At 43.5% G+C, this 16,104-nt stretch overlaps 1 protein-coding gene across 3 annotated transcripts in view; it reads left to right on the top strand.

Moving 5' to 3' along the window:
* The first annotated feature begins 3,016 nt into the window (after nucleotides 1–3,016).
* The window catches only part of LRRC8B (leucine rich repeat containing 8 VRAC subunit B), a 67,907-nt gene continuing 54,819 nt past the window's right edge, over nucleotides 3,017–16,104 (top strand). Inside the window, exon 1 of one of the 3 annotated variants that reach the window (XM_072754670.1) lies at nucleotides 3,017–3,176. The gene's annotated coding sequence lies outside the window, so the exon portion shown is untranslated. The remainder of the gene's footprint in view (nucleotides 3,177–16,104) is intronic. The other 2 variants (XM_072754671.1, XM_072754672.1) reach the window with 2 other exon arrangements.

The following is a 16,104-nucleotide window of genomic DNA, read 5'->3' as shown; positions in this document are numbered from 1 at the left end:
TTTAATTAATTTAATGAAAGAGGATTTTTATTATCATAAATCATTTTTAGAATGCAGAATTGGAAAAGGACTGTTAATATTGGATAATATTCAGTCTTCCATTAATCATAACAATTTTCTCAAGATTCAGAAAAAATGAAACTCTTATCAACATAGCCACATGGAGCATAGCTTATGCTGATGACACTCAGAGATGTGGGGGTGTTTTTTTGTTTTTCTGTTCTCAGAGAATCAGCTCAGAAGTAGCCTGACAATATTTTGGACATCAGTTAATTTGGCTGTGGAAATAGTGACTGAGTCTCGTAGATTTTTTCTTTTCTTTCTTTCTTTCTTTCTTTTTTTTTTTTTACCAAAATAACTTAATCAGAGAGTCCCTTAGAGAATTTCAGATATTCCTGTAATCCTGTAAAGACTGACATATTCTAAGTCATATTCTAAGACTCCACGGGTCCTGTTTCCAAAGAGATTACAAGGTAGTGGTAAAACTGGGTACAGACATGAGAGCCAAACAGGATTTGTGTTTCTCATTATAAGGTCTACCCTGGGATTCCAATAGTTTCCAGTTAGTAAATACTTTCTCCTCATTATGGTCCCATACCATGTGCATAGTATTAAAATTCTCAGAGACTAGCATTAGAGGTTATTCATCTTTCTCCTCACTGTAATGCAAGCAGAAGCTTATATGAAGCATCACAAGAGGAAGAAGAAACAAGAGAAACATATACTGGATGTTTCAGAGGAGGATTCTCAGAAGCAATATCACAAATTCTAAAGCCCGTGTTCTCCAGTGTCAATAATAAATGCTGCCATCATAGATGGTGACTTTGTTCATGAGAATTGGGATAAAATAAACGTATTTATAACCTACATGCCTGAGATTCACCCAGAGCTAAGGCAGTCTTATTGAACTTGATGACTTTAACCTCTTGCTAATGGTAACTTGGGTTACCTAGCATGGAAGTCACTTTTTTTTTTTTTTAAGATTTTATTTATTTATTCTTGAGAGACACACAGCGAGAGGCAGAGACAGAGGCAGAGGGAGAAGCAGGCTCCATGCTGGGAGTCCGATGTGGGACTCAATCCTGGGACTCATGCCCTGAGCCAAAGGCAGCTGCTCAACTGCTGAGCCACCCAGGCGTCCCTGGAAGTCACTTTTTAATTCATACCATCATTGGAATTGGAATCTTAGCAATCACCTAGTTTATAATCTTTTATAAATGAAGAGCTTGATTCCCAAGGAGGTGAAATAACTACTCCCAGTCACACAAGTAGTGATATTGCTGTCATAGAAGATGGATTATCTGTCCATGAATTTGGAAGGAAAGGGAAAAAGTCCTTTCCAAACATTCAAAGATACATATGGAAAATTAGACATTTTCAATTTTGAATCTCATGACTTTATAATCAGCTTATAACACTCACTTTTTTCCTGGTTTCATATTTAATTCCGTTTATCTTCCTCTCCAGGTGGTAAGCCCTTTGAGGAGCACACCTAAACCTAAATTGGCTTAATAGATCTGCGCATACACAGCATCTCACATATAAACTCAATAAAAACTCTATGAATGAGGAAATGCCGAAATGTTCTTTCAACCTTTCCTCCAAGACTCAGGAAGAAGACAGCTGCCAACCCAGAACGGAATGGACAAGAACAGAGCAGTGTCAGAAAGACAGCCTGCTTCCTACTCCCTTGGAGTAATTTATTTATTTTTTAAAATTTCTTTTTATTGGAGTTCAATTTGCCAACATATAGCATAACACCCAGGGCTCATCCCATCAAGTGCCCCCCCCAGTGCCCGTCGCTCAGTCACCCCAATCCCCGGTCCACCTCCCTTTCCACCACCCCCTTGTTAGTTTCCCAGAGTTAGGAGCCCTTCCGGAGTGATATAAATTGTAGTCCCAATCTCAACAGTCTTTGCGGACACAATTTGGTCTCACAGAACTCAGTCACGCCAATGTCTTTACTCCCATTTACACGAGCCCACGAGATACCCCGCCCCAATGCTGTCTTTTAGGGTCTTCCTTTTATTTATTTATTTATTTATTAATTTATTATTTTTTTTAGGGTCTTCCTTTTATTCCTTTGGGCGGCCCCTGTACAAACATTTTTTTTTTCAAGGTTTATTTATTCATGAGAGACACACAAAGAGAGAGAGAGAGAGAGAGAGAGAGAGGCAGAGACACAGGCAGAGGGAGAAGCAGGCTCCACGCAGGGAGCCCGACGCGGGACTCGATCCCGGGGCTCCAGGATCACGCCCTGGGCCGGAGGCGGCGCTAAACCGCTGAGCCACCGGGGGATCCCAACTTGTTTTTTTTTTCTAATGGGAATGTGATTGCCATAGCAACTGAGAGATATAAACGTTGCCTAATTGAATCATTGTGTTGATGATAGTCTGTGCAAAATAAATAAATAAATAAATAAATAAATAAATAAATAAATAAATAAATAAATAAAAAATAGTAATAATAATAAAAATTCAAAAACCCAGATAAATCTGGGGTGGGGATGCGAGCGGGGCCTGAACGAGAACGACAAGGCTTGGCCCCGAATTCCTGGGTTCGAACTCTTCGCCCCACGACGCGGCGCGCCCCGACCCGCCCCCACCCCCGCCGCAGGGGGAGGCGAGCGGGGCCCAGGCGGGCGGCCCGCACCGGGGACCTGAGCCCGGCCGGTCGGGGCCCCGGGGCAGGCGGGCTCCCACGTGCGCCCGCGGGGCTCCCGGCGGCCCAACGCGCCCCGAGCAAGCGGGTCGGGGGCGCCCGCGGACACGCCCGGCCCCGGCCCGGCTGCGGGCGAGCGGAGCGCGGGGCCACACGGCGCGCTGGGGGGGGGGGGGGCGGGGGGCGAGGCCGGCGCGCCGGGGTCCCGCGGTCCCACGGCGGCCGCCGCCTCCCCGGCCTCTTCCCCCGCCGCCGCCGCCGCCGCCGCCGCCGCGCAGGCCCCGCCCCCCGCCCGCCCACCGAGTCAGCGGTTCGCGCCGCCGCGCCGCGATTGGCCGGGCGGACGCGCCGCGTCACAATGGAGCCGGTCGGAGGCGGCGAGCCCGGCAGCCCCGGGGCTTCCCGCTGAGCCCGCCGCCGCCGGCAGCCGGGACCGAGCCCGCGCGGGGCCGCGTCCGGGGGGCGCGGGGCACGCGGCGGGGAGCGCGGGCGCCCGGGCCGGGTCGCGCAGGCAGGTAGGTCGCGGCGGGGCGCCCCCCGCTGGCGGCGGAGGAGCCGAGCGCCCGCTGCAGGCGGGGCCCGGGGCGCGGGGCGCGGGGCGCGGGGCGCAGCAGGTGGGGCCGCGCGCAGGTGCGAGGCTCACCTGCGAGCCGGGCCTGCGGGCAGGTGGCGCGGCGGCGCGGGCGCCCCGGGGAGCGGGAGGGGAGCGAGCCCCCCTCCCCGGGAAGGGGCGCCGCGGGGTGCCGGGGTCGTTCGGGGCGACGGGGCGGGGGCCGCGGCCAGGAGGGCCCCTGGGGGTCCGCGCCGCCGCTGTCCGGGCGCGGTGCGGGGCGCGGTGCGGGGCGCGGCGGGGCGGGGCGGGGCGGGGCGGGGCGGCCGCAGGGCCGGGCGGGGGCGAGCGCACCTCTCCCGGGGGCGCTGCTGCGGCTGCCGGGACCCCGGCGGGTCCGCACGTCCGACGGCGCTGGCGCTGCTCCCCTGCCGGGAGGGGGCGGCCTCTGCCCCGCGGGGAAGCCCGCGCTGTCCTCCTCCCGGGCTCCAGTCGAGCAGGTCCCGAGAGGTCAGAGGTGGTGGCTCGTGACTGTCCCAACTGACTTCCCAAAGTCCATAGGTTGCCCCCAGCCGGATGACATTTGTGGAAGACTTTCCCCTGGTGGTCAGAAAGACGCTCGGCGACCCCCTTTCCCTTCCCAAGAAAAGGAAATCTCAGAACAAAACCCTGCGCCTGAACTTTCTCGAATACGTTTGCCTTGCCTGAAAACTGCTTTTGAGACTCCGTGAAGAGATAGCAGTAGGAAAATTTTAAATTGCAGAGATGTGTAGCCAGTTTGAAATAGTCCACTTGGGCCCTGCTTTCTAGGAGAAAATCAGGTGGCCTGTGTCTTCATCAGACGGTTCTGTCCCTTACACCTAAGTGTAGGCTTCAAGTGCTCAAAAGAAGTCAAAACGCAGGATAACCATATTCCCAGGATGTCCAGGTGGCACCTCCTGAGAAACCCAAACTGCTCCTTTGAGGCGTGGGTGCCAAGGTGACTTTCTTCGGCCCTTGGCCTTCCTAGTCGGTAGCACCACTCTTGAAGAGGATATGAAGTGACAGCTAATCCCCCAAGTAGTTGGGCCTGTGTGACTTAAGAATATAAGCCTTAACATGTGTGACATTACTTTTAGTTCAGGTAACGAGGGAGGCGAAGTTGTCCCAGATTGTACACTTGAGTCACAGCACTTTTTCTTGTACCCACTACCCCCCTAAAGTGTTTTTATTCCAGCAAAAAATAAAAATCTCCGCTTTAGAATTAAGTTTACTATTCTTTCAAACTTATTCTGTTTTTCTTCACCGGGAAGGGGGTTCCAACATTATCCAGCCTAACGTGTATTTTCACATAGGGAGTGATTTTATTTGACTACTTGGTAAGATTTGCTTTTGTGAGACCATTCCACGTTGCTGTTTCATTCTTCGGAATCCTCACAGTGAAAGCACCACGTTAATTAAGATGAAAATGGCCCTAATCAATACAACTGAAAAAAGATACCGGATCCTCCGAGTTGGTTTTTTTTTTTTTTTTTTTTTTTGACTTTATTTTTTAGAGCAACTTTAGGTTCACAGCAAAATTGAAAGTAAAGTGCAGAGGTTTCCCTTAAAGCACCCCCCACCCATGTGTAGCCTGCCCCATTATCAACATGCCCCTGCCAGGGTGGTACATTCATTACACTCAGTGAGCCTACCCTGATACTTCGTTATCACCCAAAGTCCATAGTTTACATTAGGGTTCACTCTTGGTGTACAAATATATGGTGACGCGTATCCACCAGTTTCTTTTCTTTCTTTTTTTTTTTTTTATAAATTTTTATTTATTTATGATAGTCACACACACACACACAGAGAGAGGCAGAGACACAGGCAGAGGGAGAAGCAGGCTCCATGTACCGGGAGCCTGACATGGGACTCGATCCCGGGTCTCCAGGATCGCGCCCTGGGCCAAAGGCAGGCGCCAAAACGCTGCGCCACCCAGGGATCCCTATCCACCAGTTTCATAACAGACTGTGGTACTAGATCACATTATCACTGCCCTAAAAAATCCTTTGTGCTCCACCTTGCATCCTTCCCTCCCCACTAACAACCACTGATCCTCTCATGGTCTCCATAGTTTTGCCTTTTCCAGGATATCAGAGTTGGAATCATGCAGTCTGTAGCCTTTCCAGACTGGCTTCTTACGCTTAGTGTTATGAATTTAAGTATCCTCTAGGTCTTTTCATGGCTTGATAGCACACTTATTTTTAGCGCTGAATAATATTCCATTGTCACTCCAAGTTGTATAAGACTGTGTGGGTAATTTTCCTGCAGTGGCCTGAAATTTGTGTTGTTTTTGTCTTGTTTCCTTGAAGCGGGCAAATATTTTAGTAGTTAGAAGATTCTTGCTTTAGCCAAAGTTTTTATTTGTAAACGAGTTAAATTTTATTTTCAAATCCTTCTTAATGGTATCTGAGTATTTTTATATGCTTTTCTTTCTATTTTTTTTTTTTTTTTTTTTTTTTTTTACTGCTCATACAGAAAAAGAACCCAGCCTATTTAATCCTTAGGTTTTATTTGGTGTCTCTCAAGTTGAATTTCCACATTTTATTTTTGTTTCTCCTTTCCATCCTCCTTCTAGCATACACTGAAAATATCAGAGATGAACATATGCCAGACCTGTCGTGTTACTCCAGACTTGGTGGAATGGTTTGCATTGCCTTCCACGTAGCATGTCCCTCCCTGGTCCCCCCGACTAAGAGAATGCTGGATGTTCCACAAACAGTTCAGGCCTGTGACCACTCAAAGGGAATCTGGGAGATCCAGTTCTAGCATAGGATTTTTTTTCACCAGCTGTAGAATGCATTCTGATCTCTGCCATGTATATTTTCATATTCCTGTCTTTACTTTTATTGCTATCACCTACTTTCATTTTATTTCCCATCTATATTTTCTACACTTTCCACATACCTTTATTGTGAATTTTTTTTTCTGTCATTTAAAATAATGTCTTTGGGCAGCCCGGGTGGCTCAGCGGTTTAGCATCGCCTTCAGCCCAGGGCGTGATCCTGGAGACCTGGGATCCAGTCCCATGTCAGGCTCCCTACGTGGAGCCTGCTTCTCCCTCTGCCTGTGTCTCTGCCTCTCTCTCTCTCTATGTCTCTCATGAATAAATAAATAAAATCTTTTTTAAAAGTAAATAAAATAATGTCTTTGGTGGACATTATTTTTCCTTTTCTGAATCATGAAGATTGATCTTAAATAAAATGAGGCCTAATTCTAATCACTGAATATTTCTGCTAAGGTCTTAACCACTGCTGTTCATTTAGAAATTGAGGAAAGGGTAATAATAAACTCCCTGTTCTATGACTTCCTCTCATTTAGGATTCTGTTCAATTGCAATACAATTTAAATTCACTTCTTCGATGCTGTTGCGAACCTGTGTAAAGGAAATGAATAAAAATGAGTTGTCGGAGCTCTGTTCTTGAACTTTCCTTTTGCCTTTTCGACCTTTATGTTGTCTTTGATACGGGTCACATGCTTCTGCTTGTCCCTTTCCAGACTGTGTATCTTTGAACTTCATCTCCTGCTTCTTCAATTTCAGAGTTCCTTGTAATTCTTCTTTCTTGTCAGTCTCATCCTGTGGCCATTTCCAGGGCTCCATTCCCCAGTGCTTACTCCTCAGCCAACATGCCAACAGCATCTTTCTCAGAAGCTCCCAGCTGCACTGCTTCTGTTTCTCTTCCATTGCCAGCCCTGTGCAGGTGACTGAGCTCTCCCCCCACCCATCCCTGATGGAGACTAAATTCTTTATTGTTGAGTACCATATTCCTTCCAATCCTTTCTCAGGTGTGCAGATTTGAGAGCATATTTGAACCTTACTATTTTTCTTCCATCAAATGCCTTTTCACCATTTTTACATTGCCCCCTTCCCCGAATATATTGCAAATGATAAACAGGAGTTCTTCAGCTTCTGAGTGTGGACTTTGTAGAGGGGCCTGATGAACTAGTTGTTGGGTTAGTTAAGATTAGCTGCCAGTTACAGAGACTGCAAAGAACAGTGGTTTAAACAAAGTGTTGTTTCTCTTTCACTAAAAAAAAAGTTTTTGGAGAGACAATCCAGGCTGGTATAATGATTTTACAGCCTTTTGAAACCTAGGCTGATTCCATCTTACATATCTATGACACATCAGAAGAGGCCCTCAACTTCATGGTCCTAGATGGAGCCTTCGCCATCACACTTCGGTTCCAAGTAGTAGAAAGGAGGAAAGGAAGGTAGGAAAAAAGGGGAAAGGCAAGAGACCATGATCTCTTACAGAAATTTCATCATACACTCCTTGTCACATCTCTTTGGCCAGAACTTGGTAATGTGACCTCACCTAGCTAGAATAGAGACTGGAGAATATTGTCCTTATTCTCAACAACCTTGGGCCCCATTCAAATGTGAGTGATTAACATCCTTAGGAACGAGGGAAGGAACATTATGGCAGCCAAACACCACAGTTATTCTACACCTCTTCTTTCTTGATTATTATTTCCTACTTTACAGGATGCTTAAAATTAAAGGAAATATTAACATTAAAGCATCTAATACAATATCTGGCATAAAACAAGCTTTCAGTAAATGATAGTTCATGTGTCTCTATATTCCTTTGTCATAAATTGTCTAGTTTCCCTGCTAATCCTTGGCATCTGAATCCTAATTTTTTAAATTAAACTTAAATATTTGCCCCAGTTGGTAGAATGAGACTGTTTGTAGTCATTTGCCTTTTCATGGGAGAGTGCAATGCATTATTACTATCAGCATTTACTTCTGAGCTTAACACATGGCTTAGATTAAAAATATAGCTCTTAGAATCAAATAGACCTGCATGTGAAACCTGGCTCTGCCACTTACTCAGGATGCAACCATAGCCTCTTGTATCCTTGTATCCTCAATTTTCTTATCTGCAAGCTGAGGGTAAGAATCAGGAGGATTAAAGTAGAGTCTCTAATAAACTGCCTGATAAATTAAGTGGTAACTTTTTTTTTTTTTAATTTGGCTTAATCTGGGTGAATCTTTCTGAGAATGAACTCTTATTCCATTTTTAAAAAGTTTTAAAATTGTTCATCTTCATACATATCCAAATAGGCATTGTTAAATTAGTGTACACTTTTTGAGAATTGTCTCCAAAATCAGTTTAAACACAAATAGCAGCAAAGTCTTTCCTGTTTTTTTTTTTTTTTTTAATCAAAAACAGAACAGCTCAGCCTTAACCTTCAACCTTGACTTGAATAATTTTTTTTTTTTTGGTTGGTCTGCTCTCAGAAGCTGAAGCATTTCCACCAATGACTATATTTCATAGTATTTTTTTAGCATCTATTTAGTAAACAGCTCCTGTGTGCCAGGTACTGTGCCAGGTTCTGGGGATAGAAGGTAAGCAAAAACATACATGGTCCTGCCCCCATGGAGGTTGCAGGTTACTAAAGGAGACAGGTGAATGAAGCAAGTAAATGTAAGTGGCAAGTGAAAAATTGCCACTACAAAAGTTGTTAAGAAGGAAAGGGAAACCTGGACGGCTCAGTCGGTTGTGTCTGCTTTCAGCTCAGGTCAGGTCTTGATCTCAGGATCCTGGGATCAAGCCTGCATTGGGCTCCCTGCTCTGCAGGGAGTCTCCTTCTCCCTCCCCCTCTCCCCCTGCTCCCTCTGTCTCTCCTTCTGCTCATGCTCTCTCTTTCAAATAAATAAAATCTTTTTTTATTTTTTAAAGGGAAGTACAGGTGGTATAGAAGCACATGTGAATGTCCTATGGTCAGAGGTTAAATGATGACTTGAGGAAGAAAAAAATTGGCCAGTGAGCTGAAGTAAAGAGATGGTGTGGGAGTGTAGTTTGAAATGAGCTCAAACATGAAATGAGCCTGCCCCTAGGCATGAATTGTAATGTGTCACAGGTTTCCAGCACCATTCCAAAGAAGGCATTTCATAATGCTTAGAGCCATCTTTAAAGGAAGTGCATATAAGCTATACCTTCTCAATGTGATACTCTGAAAGGGGCTACATAATTCGGAAATAATTTAATTCTTTTATAATTTATTCATGCTACATTGGCAGAGTTTAAATACAGATACTTTTTTTTTTTTTTTTGATATATCAAGCAGATGCATCTGAGAAAGTTGGCTTTAAAGTAGAGTCTTTTCAGAGAGGGTCATAGGGTTGATCTGCATCACCCTTAGCAAGTGGAACTTAAAGCCATTTGGTTGAGTGAGGGCCATATGAAAGATTGTTGGCAGAAAACTAGGGAGCCCATAAAGCAGCAGTGGAAAATGGCCACAGGATAGGAGGCATGGGCAGTGTGTTCCGGATTGCTGGCTAGACTACTGTGCCTCAGGTGGCCTGTGTTAGTAGACAACCGCAACATCCAGTTGCTCCTCAGCTTTCAGGAGGACATAGACAAGAACCCAGCTCAGCATATTGGCAATGGGGTACCATTTTTCCCTGCCCTCTAGCTGAGCTATTGGAGGAAACTTTGGAGGAAATGTTGCCTTTCTGATCCAGCTGAGAGCCTTGGAGGGTGGGCAAGGAGGTTCTGCTTCCAGGTAGTGTGTTAGGGCATGACCAAGCCTTGGGGCAGAGCCACCTGCCATTTTAGTGCAGATTGTTTCTTGCTCTGAGTGGATAAATATAAAATGAATTTTGTTCATCTAAAGATTTTAAAGCTCATCTCTCTAGGCAAAACTAAATGAGTTTGTTCTTGGCCCTATTTCAATGCCAAAATAGGCAGTCTTCACTGAGCAATGGCTTGTCTTCCAAAAGCGTTTGTGAGTCATGTTGCAGTTTCTCAGATGCCAGTGTTGTGTATGGTGGTCAGGTTGCAGGCTTCCCCAAGAGAGTTTGTGCTATGCCAGTGCTGCCCTAAGGGGCCGCAAGTTTTTCACCTTTGCCCTCCCACACCCTCCCAAGAATACCCTTTGAACTGGGACTTGCTCTCACTCCACACCTGCCCTGATATTTGGCATTTCTCCCTCAGTGACACACCAACTTTGTTCCTACCTCAGGGATTTCTCAATTGCTGTACTGTGTCTAGAAATGCTCTTTATGAATTTACATGAATGCTTCCTTCTCAATGAAAGGTCAGCTCAAATGGGACTTCAGAGATACTTTCTCTGACCTCCTCTGATAAAGTTCCTATGCCCCCCTCACCTACCCCATCATAGTCTTTCTGATCTTGATTAATTGCTTATTTGTCTTCTATTCCCCTTACCTGAAATTGAATGAATGGGTCTTCCTTGTTTACCTGCTCTTGAGCCTGGTATTATAGTAAGCTTCCCAAACTATTGCATGTGATATTGGGCAAATTTATTAACTTCTTTGAACAGAGATTGGGGCTAATACTTGCGCTGCCCACCTCAAAGAATAAATGATGGAGTCACTGTACTAAACGTACTTTTGTTTCCCCAAAACTTGTTATTTGTCTTTTTTTAAAAATTATTTTGTTATTTGTCTTTAGACTCCATATTTTTTGTGAATAGCAATACTATTTACCCAATTACATCACCCATAGAACCCTAGAAGTCATTCTGGGCTTCTCCTTGTCTCATTCCCCAAAACTGCTCCTTATACAGTTTGTAACCAATTTGTCCAGGGGCCATGCCCTTCAGTTTTTTCCCATCTGCACCCTTCCTGCACAGCCCTTTTACTGCCTTGAGTATCTTCCAGGATAACTGCTAATAGTCTTCCAGCTGGTAGTTCAGTTTGTAGTCTTCTGTATCCCCCACCCTGCAAATTAGTTGTCCATACTGCAGGAAAATAATCATTCTGAAAGGCAAATCTCATACCATGACTGCCCAGTTCAATAACCTTTAATGACTTGCTTTGCCACAGGATCAAGTCCAAAGGCCTTGGTGAACCATATAATCAAGTCTTCCTTTGTCTGCTTCCACAATTTTCCAGCTTCACCTCTTGTCACCCTGTCATTTCTAAATCACCAATGCATCCACCATGGACAGTGTGCATGGTCACAGTCGCATACCAGCCATCCTAAACTATTTGCAGTATAGGGAGCAAGGCATGAGGTAGCCAGGTGGCTGTACTCCATGGCTTTGTTCCTTCCCTCTACCTGGGGTGCTAGTAGCCTCTTGTCAAACATCTGCCCATTTTTCAAGGATCAGTTCAAGCATACCTATACTGAAAGACCTTTGCAGATGCCCTCTCTCTGCCTGCCACCCAGCAGAGCTACACATTCCCTCCCCTGTGCTGCCTCTGGGTTTTTTACCCCTGTTGTAATACCTATGCCAAAGAACACATCTGTCACCTCCTAGGTGCCCCATAAGGATTATTTGTTCATCTCCTGGGCTTCCTGGCCCAGACATCATGCTTGGCATGTACATGAATTTCTGGGAAAAAATTAGGAATAAAACCCCACATACTTATTACCTAGTCCTGGGATTTGTGTCGGTAAATACTTTTGACTGATATTTGACCAAAATTTGAAAACTCTCTATGAAGATTAGAAGTAGGAAGCAATTTTGCGTATATATGCTGTTAATAAATATCAGTTGAATGGCCAAAATATTTTGTCAATGAGCTGGTGTTTACTGAATATTTACTGTGTTGAGTTATGGATTTGGTAACTTGCAGGGGATGCTTCCAACAGATTTTGCACTTTTCTGAAATAGTCTTGGTTTTGTTTATTAGAAGTAAAAACTTCTTAAGTCAGTACAAGCTCTTGGCTTAGAGGTAGTTTAGAGTAATATCTCTGAATGTTTTTCTTCTAGATCTCTAAAAGGATTTTGAAAAACTATGTGCTCTCCTCATACATTTTAAAAGTTAATATCTAGGGGTACCTGGGTGGCTCAGTTGGTTAAGCATCTGACCTGGACTCAGGTCATGATCTTAGGGTCCTGGATCAAACCCCATGTTGGGCTCCCCACTCAGTGAGGAGTCTGCGTGTCTCTCTCCCTCTGCCCCTCCCCTGCTTGTGCTCTCTCTGTGTGTCTCAAATAAATAAAACATTTCAAAATAAATAAATATAAGTTAATAACTAAAGTTTTTAATTATGATTTAAATAGTTGTGAAAGATGACATTTGATACTATAGTGATTTCCTTAAAAAACTCTTTGTAATGTACCCAATGGAAGCTAAATTAAATACCAAAGTGATTTCATGTCTACTATAACATCATCTAAAAAACATATGAATAAAAAACATATGAACAAGCTTTTCCAGAAGTCAGGAATTTTACATAGTTGTTTCATTTATGGAAGTCATTTCATTTCTCTTTTCCAATAAAACTTAATCCCAGTGTAACATTCTTATGTTTGAAAATCTTTCATTGATTACCTTTTCAAACTCTTAAGAGACACACACATTTATGAGTACTGTATATCTTTTTTAAAACTTCTTGTGACAATAAGGCCCTGTTAAATAAAATTTCTTTTGGATTAAGTTGTCATGATTTTTACTAGTAAACAATTGATCAGAACAACAAGTATATTAAAATTTTGATGAATCATTTTTAGATATAGGTACACTTTTGCAGGCAAATTATCTCTCAGTGAGATGCTTGGGGCTTACAAATAGTTTATACATAAATATTACTTATTGGTAGAGTAAGGTAGCCTTTATTATCAAATCAAGTGTTTCTTTTTTAATGTAGTATTTAAGAAATCTTGCTACATAAATAAGTATGTAGGGAAGAAGGTAGTATAATTTTACTGTTTCTTTTTTAGAGGAGGGGAAGGGCAGAGGAAAAGAGAGAATCTTAAGGAAGCTCCGCACCTAGCATGGAGCTGAACACAGGGCTCCATCTCACGACCCTGAGATCATAACCTGAGCCAAAATCAAAAGTCGGATGTTAAACTGATTGAGTCACCCAGGTGCCCCTACTCTATTTTTTAAACTCCTAGTTACATGCCAAAAGTTAGCTAGTGATTGATCACAAAAATGATTTTCAGTTTTTCTTTTCTGTTCTTTTCGGTTTTCTATTGTCTATTGATTAGGTCTTGCTCTAGCATTTGAAGCAAAAAAATTGGAAACTTTCCCCTGACTCCAAAAAGATTTGTTTCTTAGTCATGAAAGTCATTCACTTTCATTGCATCTGTAACTTTTACAGGTATTTCAAAATGGCCCTCTGCTTGGGGCTTGGAGAGTTTTATATCCCAAGGCAATGCACTCACTGTAAGCAGACTCCTGAAAAGTGAAATATTTGCCTTTCTTTCAGAATGTGGGAAAAGATAAATGGTGAAAAAGGAAAAAGGAGCTGGCTAGAAAGAATCAAGAGGACATCTGGTGTTTTGAAGCAGGCACTTTTAGACAAAGATTAATTGGTGATCCAGAATAGATTCTACCAAAGTACCCTTCTCTCCAAAAAATGACCCCCAAACACCAGACCCTGTTTGAAGATCAACTGATTTGGCTGCTACAGAAAACTTTTCAGTCAAATTAGCTATCAACTCTAAGGGAAAGGGCCCCTAACAGGCCAATTTAAAGATTTCCTCTTGCGGTGGGTGAGGGGGGCGGGGAGGGGGACAGGAACATTCACTAGGGAAAGAGAGTGGTTAGAGCACATTGACTTCTTTATATATAACCGATGTAAGCTAATTTGATAATAAAGTGATTTAATCACCATCATCCACTTTAAAAACACACAAACTCCCAGAACAGTTAGAAATTATACATAACTTTTTATACTCGTTGTTAGACTAGAAAATAGAACATTGAAAAAAAAAACCAAACCAAAACAAAACAAACAAAAACAAAAAAACAACATTGGTAAAGATCACCAGACCCTTATTTGACTGATAGTGCGCTGGGTCAGTAGGTGACTGAATTTCTTTCTTTTCTTTCTTTCTTTCTTTCTTTCTTTCTTTCTTTCTTTCTTTCTTTCTTTCTTTCTTTTCTTTCTTTCTTCTTTCTTTCTTTCTTTTTTTTTAAGATTTTATTTATTTATTCTTGAGATACACACACATACAGAGAGAGAGAGAGAGGCAGAGACACAGGCAGAGGGAGAAGCAGGCTCCATGCAGGGAGCTCCACGTGGGACTCAATCCCTGGTCTTCAGGATCACTCCCTGGGCCGCGCTAAACCACTGAGCCATCTGGGCCCGCCCTAGGTGACTGATTTCTAAGAATAAGTCTCAATCCTACTGGAGAGAAAAAGAGTGTTTTTCAGAGATTTATCAAAAATGATAATTTCTAGGGTTCCTGGAAGCATCCAGCTCCCTGCTCAGCTGGGAGTCTTCTTCCCCCTCCTTCACCCCCACTTCATGCTCTCTCTCAAATAAATAAGATCTTTCAAAAAAAAAGAATGCTAATTTCTTCCCAGGAGGAGGTTGTGAATTAAAGTATGCAAAAATGTTTGGTCCCAGGCTAGATTTGGGACTTTCTTTTCTTTACAGAGTAATGCATCCTGAAGGGAGAGGAGTTGAGCCTGGCTGTCATCCTGTTGAATAAAGAGGCTTTACTGGGGTCCTCCCAGTTCCTGGATGCTCTGGCCTTGTATGAGTGAACTCTACAGGTGTTGCCTGCTGTTGTACCTCCCTCCAAAAGCTTATGGCAAATCTCTCCTGAAGCACTTTACGGGAAGCCCCACCACATTACTTATCTTTGTAGATTACTTTTTTAGTTTTGGAGATTACTTTTAACATACTAAAGCATTTATTCTCCTGATGACCTGCAGTAGGTGGGGCAAATATATTTGCATGATATAAACGTGGAAATGGAGTTTGTAAAGGGACATGGCTTGTCTAAGCAAACCCAACAAGTTAGCGGCAGATCTGATAACTGATGAAGCAGCTTTTTCTACCGTATATTGCTTGGCTCCTTTTCCCAGATGTGTTATAAAAGGCGCTAAGGATTGGAAAACTTCCTGTAAGGATTAAGCAAAATAGATATGCTTGCAACATGCTTAGTAAAATGCACGCTGTTAGCAGGCCCCCCGACCCTTAAAAAAAAAAAAAGAATGCATTTGAGTTTTTTGTTCTCCCATGCTTTATTTTGTAGCTTTTAAAAAATTAAAATTTGGGGTTTTTTGAGCACTTAATGTGTGCTAGGCATTGTGCCAGGCACTGGGAATAAATCCAACAGTGAAAAGAGAAAAAAAACCCTTTTGCATGGAGCATACATCCTAGAGGAGGGGAATATAGATAATAAGCAAGTGCAAGATAAAATGTCGTGTGCTATATGCTATGAAGAAAAATAAAGCAGTATAAAGGGCTAGAAGGTGGTTGGTGTGGGGTTTAGGTAGGTGGTCAGGGACAGCATCCTTGAGGTGGGGACTTGAAAGGACCTGAGTATTATGCTCACCTGAGTCTGAGTTCAAAGCCTTGGCCTTATTTGGGTAAGTTGATTGAAGTCATGGTATCCTAGTGTCATGTGGAAGAGACCTTACAGAGTATCTGTTGATTTTTAACTTTGTCATAGATATCCTTGAGAGTTTCTCCGAATAATACGCATACACTCATATGCATAGCATTTTAACATGCCTTGAGATCCTCAAGTTCGCATCCCTGGTCTAATTCAGTCCTTTCTTTTTACTAATAAGACATTAAGGTTGAGAAAGGCAAAGTAAAAATTGTCCGCAGAGTCATAACTAGTTAGTGGCTGTGTAAAGATTCCCACAAAGTTGTCTGTTGCTTTTTCCACTAAAATCTGTAAGTTTCTAGAGTGGTTTTGTTTTGTTTTGTTTTTGAGAGAGGGAAGGGGGGAGAGGAAGATGCTGAGGGAGAGAGAATCCATGCCCAGTGCTGAGCCAAACATGGGGCTGTGTGTCATGACCCTGAGATCATGACCTGAGCTGAAATCAAGAATCGGACACTTAATTGACTTGAGCCACCCAGGCACAGTTGCTGGAGTGTTAAACTCTCTCAAACAGGGATGCCTGGGTGGCTCAGCAGTTGAGCATCTGCCTTTGGCCCAGGGCATGATCCCAGAGTCCTGGGATCGAGTCCCACATTGGG

The sequence above is a fragment of the Vulpes vulpes genome, chromosome 3, assembly GCF_048418805.1.
Source record: "Vulpes vulpes isolate BD-2025 chromosome 3, VulVul3, whole genome shotgun sequence".
Taxonomy (NCBI): domain Eukaryota; kingdom Metazoa; phylum Chordata; class Mammalia; order Carnivora; family Canidae; genus Vulpes; species Vulpes vulpes.
Note: the sequence above shows the minus strand (reverse complement) of the source record. Positions and strands in the feature narration are given on the sequence as shown.